The sequence below is a fragment of the Ranitomeya imitator genome, chromosome 5, assembly GCF_032444005.1.
Source record: "Ranitomeya imitator isolate aRanImi1 chromosome 5, aRanImi1.pri, whole genome shotgun sequence".
Taxonomy (NCBI): Eukaryota; Metazoa; Chordata; class Amphibia; order Anura; family Dendrobatidae; genus Ranitomeya; species Ranitomeya imitator.
The window spans coordinates 154,614,056-154,629,160 of record NC_091286.1 but is presented as its reverse complement, the minus strand read 5'-3'; the positions used below and the strand labels follow the sequence as shown (position 1 = coordinate 154,629,160).

The following is a 15,105-nucleotide window of genomic DNA, read 5'->3' as shown; positions in this document are numbered from 1 at the left end:
CGGGTAGTGGGGTATTTCCTCTTTATGGGGTTTGGGTGATGGAGAGATGAACAGTTCCATGGGACAGGGTGGAGATGCTTGGTGACACTGCTGGTGGTGGTGCTGTCACATCCTGTCTTTGCGGGTAGGCTGTTGTTCGTGAGCTGGATGAAGAGGTCAAGACCGCAGCAGAAGAGGGAGCAGGAGGAAAGCTCACATCTGTCATGTTTTTTAAGGTGTCTACTCTACTGCAGCTCGTACTTAGAACTCAGATGCAGGTGGTGCTCAGGTTAAGAAAATGTTTAAAAAAAAAAATCAGAAGAGACTGCTTCATGACTTTGGGCTGATACTGCTTGGCCGATTTGCAAGGGGGTGAGGTGGTAGAAAGATGCCCACGGTCCTGCGCTTTCAGCAGTGGACCCATTGGAAAGAACTAGAGGAGGCGCTCTCAGCCATCCAATCAAACACCGTCTGCACATGTTATTGCCTCACTATCCATCCAGCGGTGCTCGTGCCTAGGATATGGTGCACAACATCCCGTGGACTGCATGCACCAGAGGAACGTGTTTCATGTAGACACGTAACGGGCCAGATCAACTATGTCACCTCCACCACGGCCTTCATTTGATGCTCTCCTCATGTGACTCCCCCAACAATAATTCCCAGTAGAGAAGAGGCTGAATTAGGGCAGACTGAACCATGCTTCATTACTGGCAGCGTGCATCAGGTTATTACAGCATGCTGCACAAGGGTGGTAAATAAACAGTATACGGTAATTGTCTAAATTTTTCTATTAAAAAAAAAAAAAATTTTAAAATTTGAGAATCATTAGTGGTTGATACCCTTTTAAAGGAGAAGTGTAACAATGATTGCAGCCAGCGTCTTGGGAGTCTCCTCCGGTCTTTATCAGGCTCAGTATAGGAGGAGGCTTACAGCAGTGGATACAGAAAGCGCTCCCACTCTCATCCAGAACGGATCCACGATGATTTGTTCCCACTTCTCATTGGTGTACTCAGGGCTGCCACTAGAAATTTTGGGGCCCCATACTGGCAAAATTTTCGGGGCCCCCTTGAGACTCCGCCCAGGCTCCACCCCAGCCCCGCCTCCAGGCTCCACCCCTCGAACTGTCCACAGTCCCACCGCTATCTCTTGGAAAATCTCCACTTCTCACCTATCACACATTAACAGTTCCCATCACCAGATCACACATATAGCCGTCAGCTTTTGTTTTGGCCAAAAGATTTTTTAAGCCGCCACCAGAACACGGTAGACACTTTTGGCCGGGCCCTACTGTACTGTAACCTACTAAATATTTGTTAAAATATGCAATACAATTTAGGTATATTTTTATTTATTTTTCAATTTTTAAAATGACCTATAATACTACATACAAGGAACAAATACCACAACACTATGACCAGATGACATATTACCACCACAGTGATCGAATAATATAAAATACAAGGAACAAATACCACAACACCATGACCAGACCGCATATTACCACCACATAGTGACTGAATACTACAATACTGATCAGTAATAAAAAAAAACAACCACAATACTATCACCATCAGTGCCATTATACACAGGAGATCTGTAATTAGTAAGCCGTGTCTGTGTACAGGTAATACAGTGATCACCGGTGACATTATACACAGGAGCTCTGTATATAGTATACAGTGTATAGTGTCAGTGTATAGTTAACACTGACTCACCAGTGACGTCTCTAGGTGAAGTCCTTCATCTTTCATCCAGCACAGACCGCCATCATTTCTTCCAGCCAGGACTCGTCTCTGCAGGAAATAACACAGTTATCTCGAGTTCCACTTGCAGAATACATTACTTAATTTTCACAGCCTCTACATTACACCACATAAAGAAGGTGACATAGTATCACTCTGCACAGTAACAGGACCTCCCCCCATTTAAAACAGTATACTCAAAAAATAAAATAAATACATCACTGCAATAATAATATCCCTTAATTAGCCCCTATGGTAATATTCGCCATCCTAGCCCCCGTGTGTCTCATTGCAGGCTCCAGCCATATGTTCTCCCATCCTGCCCTCATGAGTATCCATTCTGCCCCATATGATCTCCCCATCCTGCCCCATCTGTCTCCATCGTATCCATCCTGCCCCATCTGTCTCCAATCCTGCCCCATCTGTCTCCATTCTGCCCCATCTGTTTCCAATCCTGCCCCATCTGTGTCCAGCACTCTGCCCCATCTGTGTCCAGCACTCTGCCCCATCTGTTTCCAATCCTGCCCCATCTGTGTCCAGCACTCTGCCCCATCTGTGTTCAGCACTCTGCCCCATCTGTGTCCAATCCTGCCCCATCTGTGTCCAGCGCTCTGCCCCATCTCTGTCCAGCGCTCTGCCCCATCTCTGTCCAGCGCTCTGCCCCATCTCTGTCCAGCGCTCTGCCCCATCTCTGTCCAGCGCTCTGCCCCATCTCTGTCCAGCGCTCTGCCCCATCTCTGTCCAGCGCTCTGCCCCATCTCTGTCCAGCGCTCTGCCCCATCTCTGTCCAGCGCTCTGCCCCATCTCTGTCCAGCGCTCTGCCCCATCTCTGTCCAGCGCTCTGCCCCATCTCTGTCCAGCGCTCTGCCCCATCTCTGTCCAGCGCTCTGCCCCATCTCTGTCCAGCCCTCTGCCCCATCTCTGTCCAGCACTCTGCCCCATCTCTTCCCAGCACTCTGCCCAGCACTCTGCCCCATCTCTGCCCAGCACTCTGCCCCATCTCTTCCCAGCACTCTGCCCAGCACTCTGCCCCATCTCTGTCCAGCACTCTGCCCCATCTCTGTCCAGCACTCTGCCCCATCTCTGTCCAGCACTCTGCCCCATCTCTGTCCAGCACTCTGCCCCATCTCTTCCCAGCACTCTGCCCCATCTCTTCCCAGCACTCTGCCCCATCTCTGTCTAGCACTCTGCCCCATCTCTGTCCAGCGTTTTGCCCCATCTCTGTCCAGCGCTCTGCCCCATCTCTGTCCAGCGCTCTGCCCCATCTCTGTCCAGCGCTCTGCCCCATCTCTGTCCAGCTCTCTGCCCCATCTCTGTCCAGCGCTCTGCCCCATCTCTGTCCAGCGCTCTGCCCCATCTCTGTCCAGCGCACTGCCCCATCTCTGTCCAGCACTCTGCCCCATCTCTGTCCAGCACTCTGCCCCATCTCTTCCCAGCACTCTGCCCAGCACTCTGCCCCATCTCTGCCCAGCACTCTGCCCCATCTCTTCCCAGCACTCTGCCAAGCACTCTGCCCATCTCTGTGCAGCACTCTGCCCCATTTCTGTCCAGCACTCTGCCCCATCTCTGTCCAGCACTCTGCCCCATCTCTGTCCAGCACTCTGCCCCATCTCTGTCCAGCACTCTGCCCCATCTCTTCCCAGCACTCTGCCCCATCTCTTCCCAGCACTCTGCCCCATCTCTGTCTAGCACTCTGCCCCATCTCTGTCCAGCACTCTGCCCCATCTCTGTCCAGCACTCTGCCCCATCTCTGTCCAGCACTCTGCCCAGCACTCTGCCCCATCTCTTCCCAGCACTCTGCCCCATCTCTGTCCAGCACTCTGCCCCATCTCTGTCCAGCACTCTGCCCCATCTCTGTCCAGCACTCTGCCCCATCTCTGTCCAGCACTCTGCCCCATCTCTGTCCAGCACTCTGCCCCATCTCTTCCCAGCACTTTGCCCCATTTCTTCCCAGCACTCTGCCCCATCTCTTCCCTGCACTCTGCCCCATCTCTGTCCAGCACTCTGCCCCATCTCTGTCCAGCACTCTGCCCAGCACTCTGCCCCATCTCTTCCCAGCACTCTGCCCCATCTCTTCCCAGCACTCTGCCCCATCTCTGTCCAGCGTTTTGCCCCTGTGTCCAGCACTCTGCCCCATCTCTGTCCAGCACTCTGCCCCATCTCTTCCCAGCACTCTGCCCCATCTCTTCCCAGCACTCTGCCCCATCTCTGTCCAGCACTCTGCCCCATCTCTGTCCAGCACTCTGCCCCATCTCTGTCCAGCACTCTGCCCCATCTCTTCCCAGCACTCTGCCCCATCTCTTGCCAGCACTCTGCCCCATCTCTGTCCAAGCGTTCTTCCTTGGGCCCCCGGATCGCCGCTCTAAAAAAAAAAAAAGAAATTCTTCCTACCTGCCGCGCTCCTGCGGCGGGCGAAGTCTCCACGCAGCTGCAGCGTGCATGCACTCGCCGGCGACTGACAATGATGTCAGACGCCGGCGACATGCACGCACGCTGCGGCTGACGTCAGCGCCTGCCAGCCTCAGATTGGCTGGCGGCGCCGCGGCTGTTAACTATTGACGTGCGGGCCCGCGCCCGCACGTCAATAGCTTTAAACAGCTGCAGCGTCGGCGCTAAGGGCCCGGTTAACCTGCGGCTGCCGGTAGGGGCCCGGTGAGCAGATAAGAGGGGGCCCGATGCGGGCCCCCTCTGCTCACCGGGCCCCATACGCCAGTCACGGCCGTCATGCCCTGATGGCGGCCCTGGGTGTATTAGCCCAGTTTGTATTAATCTTACAGGACCATTTCCAGTTTTCCATATTACAGAATTGTATCTTTATAAATGTCGCACTGATGGGCCGTATGGCATCCTATGTTTTCTGCTCACACCCATCTGATCTCAGTCACATTGCAGCTGAATACAGATCTGCCCGGCCTGATAGAAGAACATTGCTCCGAGGGCAGCCGACATTTACAGGATTGCCCTCATCAGATTTTTATGCTAACAAAAGCGAGATAAAATGTGAAGAGTCACATATTATACAGAACTGGCCATAAATAAGACAAGTGATGCAGAACTATCAATATGGGAGGGGGAAACAGTTGTGGCCAGAAATATTGCAGCAGTTCATAGATGAGGAGGGTGAGGTTTTATTGTCCTGTGATTTAGGTCTGATCCAGGGTTGTGAAGTCTCCAGGATGTCTGAGGGAAACATTCCTTAATTGATGGAGCAAGACAAATACATGCAACATTCATTCCAGCTGTGTCACAGGTCGTCAGAATTTTGTAAACCATTAGTACAAAAAAATTAAAATGTAAATATTGCCTAACATTCCAGAGATACATTATTCCTCTGGAAAATATGTCACAGCCTGTCCCATAAGTGGTGGCAGCAGCAGTGAAACCCTCATAGAAAACCAGCTTATGTCTTTTAAAGAAAAAACAATTATGGACTTAAAAAAAAAAAAAAAAAACAATACAGCTGGTCCGGCTGTATGGGCTACATGGAAGTGCGGGTCCGGTCTACTGGTGAGGACGTCCCTACAGATATTTTCCCCAATAACCTGCAATGTGTAAACTCAGCCTGATACAGATCTAACTGCGTTACCCTCCACTAGTATCACCCCGCGCTTAAGAATTATAGAAATGAAAATTCAACTCATAGCTGTCAAACAAGTTTATTACAAGTCAAATAGTTATAAATAAAAAAAGAGATATATAAATATATGCATACATACAAATGAATAATAAAGAGATTAAGAAATCAAAACAATAAATTAAACATTAAAGACAGATTAATGACAAAAAAGCAAAAACACATTTTGTACCAAAATCCCCTGTGCTTTAGCTGCAAAAATTGTATTGTGGTGCTTAAAAGGAACATGTCACCCCCAAAATCAAGGGTGAGCTAAGCCCACCAGCATCAGGGGCTTATCTACAGCATTCTGTAATGCATTCTGAAATGATGTAGATAAGCCCCCGATGTATCCTAAACAAATGAGAAAAAGAGGTTATATCATACTCACCCAGGGACAGTCCCGATCCTGTCCGATGGGCATCGCTGTCTGGTCCAGCGCCTCCCATCTTCATCAGATGACGTCCTCTTCTTGTCTTCACACTGTGGCTCCAGCACAAAGTACTGCAGTGCGCAGGCCTCAGGCCTTTCTGACCTTAACCTGCGCCTGCGCACCGCAGCGTGAAGACAAGAAGAGGACGTCATCCTATCAAAATGGGAGACCCCGGACCGGACCGCGACGCCCATCAGATCGGACTGCCTGCGTGAGTATAATATGACCTCTTTCTCATCTGTTAGGATACATTGGGGGCTTATCTACAGCAACAGCATTACAGAAGGCTGTAGATAAGACCCTGATGCTGGTGGGCTTAGCTCAACTTGAATTTTGGGGGTGACAGGTTCCCTTTAACGAGGGACCCGACGGGGCCGGGGCGGCGGAGGGACCCGACGGGGCCGGGGCGGCGGAGGGACCCGACGGGGCCGGGGCGGCGGAGGGACCCGACGGGGCCGGGGAGGCGGAGGGACCCGACGGGGCCGGGGAGGCGGAGGGACCCGACGGGGCCGGGGAGGCGGAGGGACCCGACGGGGCCGGGGAGGTGGAGGGACATTCTAGTGTCATGTATGGGCTGCAGTCAGGGCCAGGCAGCAGCCCATAAAGTCTGCTATCTTCAAGAATATATACCTGACTGCAGCCCATACACTCTAGCATCTTCAGTAGTGAGCCTGCTACACTGTATGGGCTGCAGTCAGGAAACCAGGAAGGAGCCCATACACTCTAGCATCTTCACCAGTGAGCCGGCTAGAGTGTATGGGCTGCAGTCAGGACCTGGAAGGAGCCCATACACTCTAGGCTCAACCGGCTGTGACTGAAAACACGCCCCCTCCCGATAGGACACGCCCCCGGAAATGACGTCACACCTGGAAGGAGCCCATACACTCTAGCATTTACCATACACTCTAGCATTTACCTAGCATTTACCCATCATGAAGGCAGCAAAGCAGCAGGATTATAGCTTGTGGACGCCATGGCACATGGAGGTTAGTGGTTTCAGGGTGAAAAAATGCTACTTGCTGCTCGCTATTGGGGGGAGGCTCTGTGGTGGTCGACCTGCTTGTCTGTGTGGGGGGCACCGCTGCTGCTGTGGGGGACCCGTGTGGTGGGCTTTGTGGGGGGGGCACCGCTGCTGCTGTGGGGGACCCCCGTGTTTGGGCTTTGTGGGGGGGCACTGCTGCTGCTGTGGGGGACCCCTGTGGGGGGGCACCGCTGCTGCTGTGGGGGACCCCCGTGGTGGGGGGGCACCGCTGCTACTGTGGAGGACCCCTGTGGTGGGCTTTGTGGGGGGGGCACCGCTGCTGCTGTGGGGGACCCCCGTGGTGGGCTTTGTGGGGGGGGGGCACCGCTGCTGCCGGCTGTTGTGGGGGACCCCCATGGTGGGGGGGGGCACCGCTGCTGCTGTGGGGGACCCCCGTGGTGGTGGGGGGGCACCGCTGCTGCTGTGGGGGACCCCTGTGGTGGGCTTAGTGGGGGGGCACCGCTGCTGCTGTGGGGGACCCCCGTGGTGGGCTCTGTGGGGGGGGCACCGCTGCTGCCGGCTGTTGTGGGGGACCCCCGTGGTGGGGGGGGCACCGCTGCTGCTGTGGGGGACCCCCGTGGTGGGGGGGCACCGCTGCTGCTGTGGGGGACCCCCGTGGTGGGGGGGCACCGCTGCTGCTGTGGGGGACCCCTGTGGTGGGCTTTGTGGGGGGGGGGCACCGCTGCTGCTGTGGGGGACCCCAGTGGTGGGCTTTTTGAGGGGGGCACCGCTGCTGCTGGCTGTTGTGGGGGACCCCAGTGGTGGGCTTTTGGGGGGGACCGCTGCTGTTGTGGGGGACCCCCGTGGTGGGCTTTTAGGGGGGGCACCGCTTCTGCTGGCTGTTGTGGGGGACCCCCGTGGTGGGCTTTTAGGGGGGGCACCGCTGCTGCTGGCTGTTGTGGGGAACCCCCGTGGTGGGCTTTTGGGGGGGCACCGCTGCTGCTGAATGTTGTGGGGGACCCCTGTGGTGGGCTTTTTGGGGGGGACCGCTGCTGCTGGCTGTTGTGGGGGACCCCTGTGGTGGGCTTTTTGGGTGGGCACCGCTGCTGCTGGCTGTTGTGGGGGACCCCCGTGGTGGGCTGTGGGGGACCCCCGTGGTGGGCTTTCTGGGGGGGCACCGCTGCTGCTGTGGGGGACCCCCGTGGTGGGATTTTGGGGGGCACCGCTGCTGCTGTGGGGAACCCCTGTGGTGGGCTTTTTGGGGGGTGGCACCGCTGCTGTTGTGGGGGATCCCCGTGGTGGGCTCTTGGGGGGGCACCGCTGCTGCTGGCTGTTGCGGGGGACCCCTGTGGTGAGATTTTGGGGGGGACCTGCTGCTGGCTATTGTGGGGGACCCCTGTGGTGGGATGTTGTGGGGGGGACCCCTGTGGTGAGATTTGGGGGGGGGGGCACCTAATGCTGCTGGCTGTTGTGGGGGACCCCCTGTGGTGGGCTGTTGTGGGGGGCACCTGCTGCTGCTGGCTATTGTGGTGGGACCCCTGTGGTGGGATTTTGGGGGGCACCTGCTGCTTACGGGGTGGACCCCTTTTAGTGGGGGAGACCTGTGGTGGGGTTTGAGGGTGACATGCTTGTGGTTTGGTTTGGGGGGGTGTGACCTGTCTATTGGGGGGGACCCCTGTTGTGGGATTTGAGGGCTATCTGCTTGTGGGATGTGGGGGGAGACCTGCTGCAGGCTATTGGGGGACCCCTGTGGTGGCGACCTGCTCGTGGTGGGACGTGGGGAGGCGACCTGCTCGTGGTGGGACGTGGGGAGGCGACCTGCTCGTGGTGGGACGTGGGGAGGCGACCTGTTTGTGGTGGGACGTGGGGAGGCGACCTGCCTGTGGTGGGACGTGGGGAGGCGACCTGCCTGTGGTGGGACGTGGGGAGGCGACCTGCCTGTGGTGGGACGTGGGGAGGCGACCTGCCTGTGGTGGGACGTGGGGAGGCGACCTGCCTGTGGTGGGACGTGGGGAGGCGACCTGCCGCTTACGGAGGGATCCCCTTTATTGGGGGGCGACCTGCTTATGGGTTGGGTTTGGGGGGCTGATGAGGGCTTAGGCTGGGTGGAGTGGACGTCCGATGGGGGGTTTGTGCTGGGTGGGGTGTCCGCGTCTGATGGGGGTGTGTGCTGGATGGGGGTGTGTGCTGGATGGGGGGTCCACGTCCTGTGGGGGTTTGGCCGTCCGGTGGGGGTTTATTATTGGGTGGGCGTGGTGTACGATGGGAGTAATGCTTGGAGGAGGGGTGGACGTCCGATGGGGGTTTATGCTGGGGGGTTAATCTGGGGTGGCATCTGATTGGGGGTGGGGTGTCTGATGGGATTTATGGTTGGGGGCAGGGGGCGTCATATGGGGATTTACGCTTGTGGGAGGGAATGTCTGGTGGGCTTTGGGCTTATCCTGTGGGGTCCGCTGGTTAATGTGAGGTGGAGGTTTCTGACTCGGGGAGCGAGGTTATGCTGTGTGGCCTTCTGGTTGATGTGGGGGAGCTAATGCTTCATTGGGGTACACAAAAAAAAACTGGGTGTATGCTGCTTATGCTATGCAAAAAAAAAATTTAGGTATTTCCTGTAGAGGAGGGTACACAACCAACTAGCACGAAGTTAATCCGTTTTAACTTAATGTCAGTAGGAGGAAGACATGGGTCTGGACCGCCCAGCCCAGTTTAGGCCTTAGGTTTTGGGAGTTTTTTTTATTAACGATTTTTCTTTTTAATTTTTTTTTTCTTCCCAGATATGGCTTTTGAGGGCGACAGTGGAATTGTCACTCTAATCTCCCACCTAGAATTGTCACTACCATATCATCTGTGGTCTACGAAGCAAGACCCTAACACATCAAGAGTGTTTGGGGTTCCGCGGAGGACCGTTCATGCCACGAATCGCCCTACCCTCTCTCCAGGTTATTCCATGTCCATCTTCATCATCGCTCTGCGAAAAAGGATTTGTGATCTTAAGGACTGGTATATCCTACGAGGCAGTAAGGGGGCTACTTTAAAAAAAACAAAACAAAAAAAAAAAAAAAACACAGGACAAATATGTCCTAGTTTTCCCCTGAGCAATGTGGACGTCTCCTGAGGAAACCTTCCTATTCATGCAGCCTCCACGTTTTCCAGAGGCTCCTGTGACCTTGCTCTTAAAATATCCAGGCTTTGGTCTAGGCCTTCTCTGGTGGCCGGTCCACACCGTCAGCGCCCTGAACAATCATGCATGCCAACTTTCTAGTGCGTCCTACTCTGCGCCTATCAGTTTAAGAGTACTTCGCTTCTGCAACAGAGGACTAAAGTCTGCCTCCCAAGAGATCTGTTCAAATTTGGTTCTTTTGGAAATGTTCTGTCCAAAAAAAAACAAACGACGGGACAACTCTCTGACCCGCCAGGAAAAGACGAGACCTTCCTTTAGGCCAGCTCCCTCCTGGCATCCATGAACCCACCAGCACTGGTCTGCTAGGCCTGGATCTAGCAGACTCTCTTCGACATGATGGGGCATTCCCACCTTGGATGTTTCTCAGGATCGGCTGCCGTGTCCTTCACAATTCAAGGCCGGTATTATGATCTCTGGTCCGGGACACCGAAACCTCAGACACCGGAGGCAGGCCTGAGGGGGGGGGGATGGGGGCTTCAGAGCCGCATACCCTACCGACAGTCCTGCCCGCATGCACCAACAGCATATTACATTTTTACAATACTTTAGAAATGCATAAAATGAAACAAGCAAAGGCATAAAGTTTTTCTATGCAAAAAAAGGCAGTTTTATAAAATTAGAAATATTTCTATATCTAATGTTAACATGATATTTATGCAGTATTTCTATAAGTAAAAGTCTGAGATTTCTGTGAGAAATGGTAATTGTTTACCTCTTAAACCAGTTCTGAATGTAAATAAAACATTGCTCTGATTAAGTCTCCACATTGTATTTGTCTTTCATTTCATGCGTAGGGCAGGACAAGCCCATGATGTATCTGTGTAAAGCTAGGTTCACATTGCGTTAATGGGTTAACGCTAACGGACTACGTTGCACGGCGAAAATGTCGAAATTAACGCCGTGCAACAGGTCCATTAGCACACCCATTGACAGCAATGTTACTTTTAGCTGAAGCGCATCACTAGCGCATGCCATTTTCGGCACGCGCTAGCGATGTGCCGTTCTTTTGTGACGGACCTCGGATGCTGCTTGCAGCGTCCGAGGTGCGTCCGAGGCCCGTTCCTCGCTACCGCAGATCGGGTATCTGCGCTAGCGGGGAGGGTGAACGCCGACCCTCTAGAAACATTGCGTTAGCGCAATCCGCTAGCGCTATGCGCTTAACGGATTGCACTAATGCAATGTGAACCTAGCGTAAGACGTAAGGTGCTATAATAACAGCCTTGGGCTGGTTTCACACCAGCATTCGGCAGGGCTGCGGATGGCAGCCTTCTTCCTCTGTTAAGTCCCGCCCAATGCCGCACCTCTTCCTTCAGTTTCGCCTACGTCTGCATGCGTCCTGCATCTGCATGCGTCCTGCATACCCTATCTTTAACATTGGGTACGCAGGCCAAGCGGATGCCTCTGCATGCGTTGTTTTAACGCTGCGCCGACCGCAACAAAATGCAACATGTTGCGTTCGACGCAGTTCAGCGCATCGTCAAAACGACACGTGCCTGTGTACCCAATGTTAAAGATAGGGGATGCATGCAGACGTAGGCGGAGCTGAAAGAAGAGGTGTAGCAGTGGGTGGGGCTTAACGGAGGAAGAAGGCTGCCGAACGCTGGTGTGAAACCAGTCTTAGGTAAACCACTTTTGAAACAATGTTCACTTGTACAAGCATTTAACCCCTCAGTGACGGGGCCAATTTTTTAAAATCTGACCAGTGTCACTTTATGTAGTAATAACTCTGGAATGCTTCAACATATTCCATTGATTTTGAGGTTGTTTTTTTTTCCTGACATATTGGACTTTATGATAATGGTAAACTTGGGCTAATGATAAACTTGGGTTAATATGGTTTGCTTTATTTTGTAAAAATATCAGAAATTTTAAAAAATAGAAATTTTCAAATTTTGAAAGATTTTCCCTTTTAAGGCCGGAGTCACACTAGAGAGGAATACGGACGAGTGCTATGCGAGAAAAAAAAAATTGCATAGCACTCGGACCAATGTTAATCTGTTGGGCAGCTCCCATCACTTTTTTTTTTTTTTTCACGGCCGTATTATATGTGCGAGTGAAATTGCACTATGCTGCGATTTGCACCGTATATCAGCCTAGAATCCCCAATGAAAGTCTGTTTATGCAAGAAAAACTCATACCACACGGGCCATCAGTGTGACTTGCGAGAAATACGCAACGGTGTCCTTTTAAAGGCTTGCAATTCAGGTGCAGTGTACAGTAAAATCACACTGACAGCTTACAATATTTACAAATAGTTAATTTGTCGGCTTCTGTCAAATCATTGCAGGATAGGATACATGGTTTACATACAGTAAACCATTGCAGAACGGTTAGATTTATATAGGTCAGTGGCTAATACGGTTAGTAGTATGTGTGTGTGTAAAATTTGGGACCTGTATGTATTTAATAAAAATGTTTTCACTGAAAAAACTGACGTGGGCTCCCACACAATTTTCTGTGCCACAGAGGGAAAGTCAGTGACTGAGGACAGATATTATAGCCTAGAGAGGGACCATGGTTATTGCCACCCCAGAAAAGGTGCATCTGTAAGATGCGCCAATTCTGGCACTCAGCCTCTGTTCTCACTGCCCTGTAGCGGTGGCATATGGGGTAATAAGGGGTTAATGTCACCTTTGTATTGTAAGGTGACAGTAGGCCAGCTTACTAATGGAGAGGTGTCTGATAGATGCCTCTCCACTACTAACCTGTGGGCTTGATGTTACTTGACAATAAAATGGTGACATCAACTCCACAAATCTGAGCCCCACTGCTACAGGGCAAGTGGGAAGAGCGAGGCTAAGTACCAGAATTGGCAGATCTATAAGATGCGCCATTTCTGGGATGGCTGAGAGCTGATGGTTTTTAGCCTCTGGGGCTGCCAATATCCATGGCCTCTTCACAGACTATTAATATCAGCCTACAGCTTTTATAGGGGGACCCCATGTCAATATTTTGTGTCCCACTGTAAAATAGCCAGTAAAGGCTAAGCAAACAGCTGTGAGCTGATATTAATAGCCTGGGAACCTTTATGGTTATTGGCTCCTTTCCAGAATATTAACATCAGCTGTCAGCTTTCCCTCTGCTGGTTATGAAAATTATGCCGTGCTAGATATAGACACTGACATTCACAGCAGCGCGTCCGCCCCGATGCTCTTCTCTGACTCCTTTCTCAGGCCCCCAAAAAAGTGTTAACTAAGTACCCTTTATTTTCTTGCACTGTAGCCGTTCACTTACTACAGGGTATTCAATCATTGTTTCTGTACCCCCCCCCACATAAAGTACGACCACTATCTATATGCCTTTATATACAGCATTCTAGAATGCTGTGTATATATAGTAGGCCCACTGCCTGTATACCCTTATATACAGCATTTTATAAAGCACAACCACTATCTGTATGCCCTTAAGACTTGCCTAGCCCCATACAATGGGCTTTGTTAGTCTTAATCCGGGGCCATCTCCTCTTCTATCACCGTCCTTCTTTCTTTGAGTCGATAACGCGTCCTATGTCATCCACACGGTGTCTTCCATCGTGCTCCTGTGCATCGCACTTCTTTCTGCCCGTTGCAGTACTTTGCTTTGTGCTCGGCAGAGAAGTGTTCCTGCACAGAAGCGTGATGAGGGAGGTTGTGTGGATGATGTAGAACACATCATCCACGGGAAGGACTGTGCCGGATGAAGACCAGCGCCAAACATAACACCGGACCGCCCCGTAGGTGAGTATAAGAAGTTATTTACATTATGCACATTGGCTTAGGGACATACCGTATATACTCGAGTAGAAGCCGACCTCCCCCCCCCCCTAATTTTGCCACAAAAAAACTTAATGACTCGAGTATAAGCCTTAGGGTGGAAAATGCAGCAGCTACTGGTAAATGTCAAAAATAAAAATAGATACCAATAAAAGTAAAATTAATTGAGACATCAGTAGGTTAAGTGTTTTTGAATATCCATATTGAATGAGGAGCCCCATATAATGCTCCATAAAGTTTATGATGGCCCCATAAGATGCTCCATATTAAAATATGCCCCATATAATGCTGCACAAATGTTAATAATGGCCCCATAAGATGCTTCATAGAAACTTTTGCCCCATACAATGCTGCATAAAGGTTGATGGCCCCATAAGATGCTCCATAGATTTTACTCCATAGATTATGCCCCATGAGATGCTCCACACATTATGCCCCATTTGCTGTTGCTGCGAATAAAAAAAAAAACAAAAACACATACTCGCCTCTCTTCGCTCAGGCCCCCGGCACTTTCCACTGCTGCGCGCTGCTCTGTCTTCCATCCTCTGCACTGACTGTTCAGCCAGAGGACAGAGCGGCCCGCAGTGGTGGAAAGGGGAGAGGTGAATATCGCGCAATGCTCACCTCCCCCGTCATACTCACCTGCTCCCGACGCGGTCCCTGGCAGCTTCTCACTGTCAGATGGTCTCCGGGAGTCGGCAGCGTCTTCCTATGTTCAGCTGTCACGAACAGCTCATTAAAGTAATGAATATGCATCCATATTCATTAATGAGCGGTTCCACGTGACCGTTGAACAAAGGAAGAGCTGCCCGGAGACCATCGGACATGCAGGGACCGCGCCGGGAGCAGGTGAGTATGTGACAGCCGCCGCTCCCCCTCCCCCGCCGACAATGACTTGAGTATAAGCCGAGGGTCACTTTCAGCCCAAAAAAGTGGTCTGAAAATCTCGGCTTATACTCGAGTATATACGGTATGTACGGTACAGCACTGTAGAAGGGTGTGTATAAGGGCATATACAGTAGGTTCTGGTGGTACTATATATGGGGAAAACCTGGTGACAGGTTCCCTTTAAGAAACCTATGGAACTAGGTAAAAAATAGCATTTTTTGGATGGTGAAAAACTTGTAATTTAAATATTGATGAAGGCTGAGCTGCAGGTGGTCTGTGTCTCTTCATAAGTTTAAGGCCGGGGTCACACTAGCGTAGAATACGGACGAGCGCTATGTGAGAAAACATCGCGTGGCACTCGGACCAGTGTTAATCTATGGGGCAGATCACATCTGTGATTATTTTTTCATGCCGAATCGGCATACGAGAACAATCGCAGCATATATACCTGACAGGGGCCCATACATTCTGATATCATCAGTAATATATACCTGACAGGGGCCCATACATTCTGATATCATCAGTAATATATACCTGACAAGGGCCCATACAT

General features: G+C 51.9%; 1 long non-coding RNA gene across 1 annotated transcript; it reads left to right on the top strand.

The window, feature by feature from the left end:
* Nucleotides 1-6,623: 6,623 nt before the first annotated feature.
* Nucleotides 6,624-10,672, top strand: LOC138681596 (uncharacterized). Its single transcript, XR_011321943.1, has 2 exons — nt 6,624-6,756; nt 9,506-10,672. It is a non-coding gene; the product is annotated as an uncharacterized lncRNA (long non-coding RNA).
* The last annotated feature ends 4,433 nt before the right edge of the window (nt 10,673-15,105 follow it).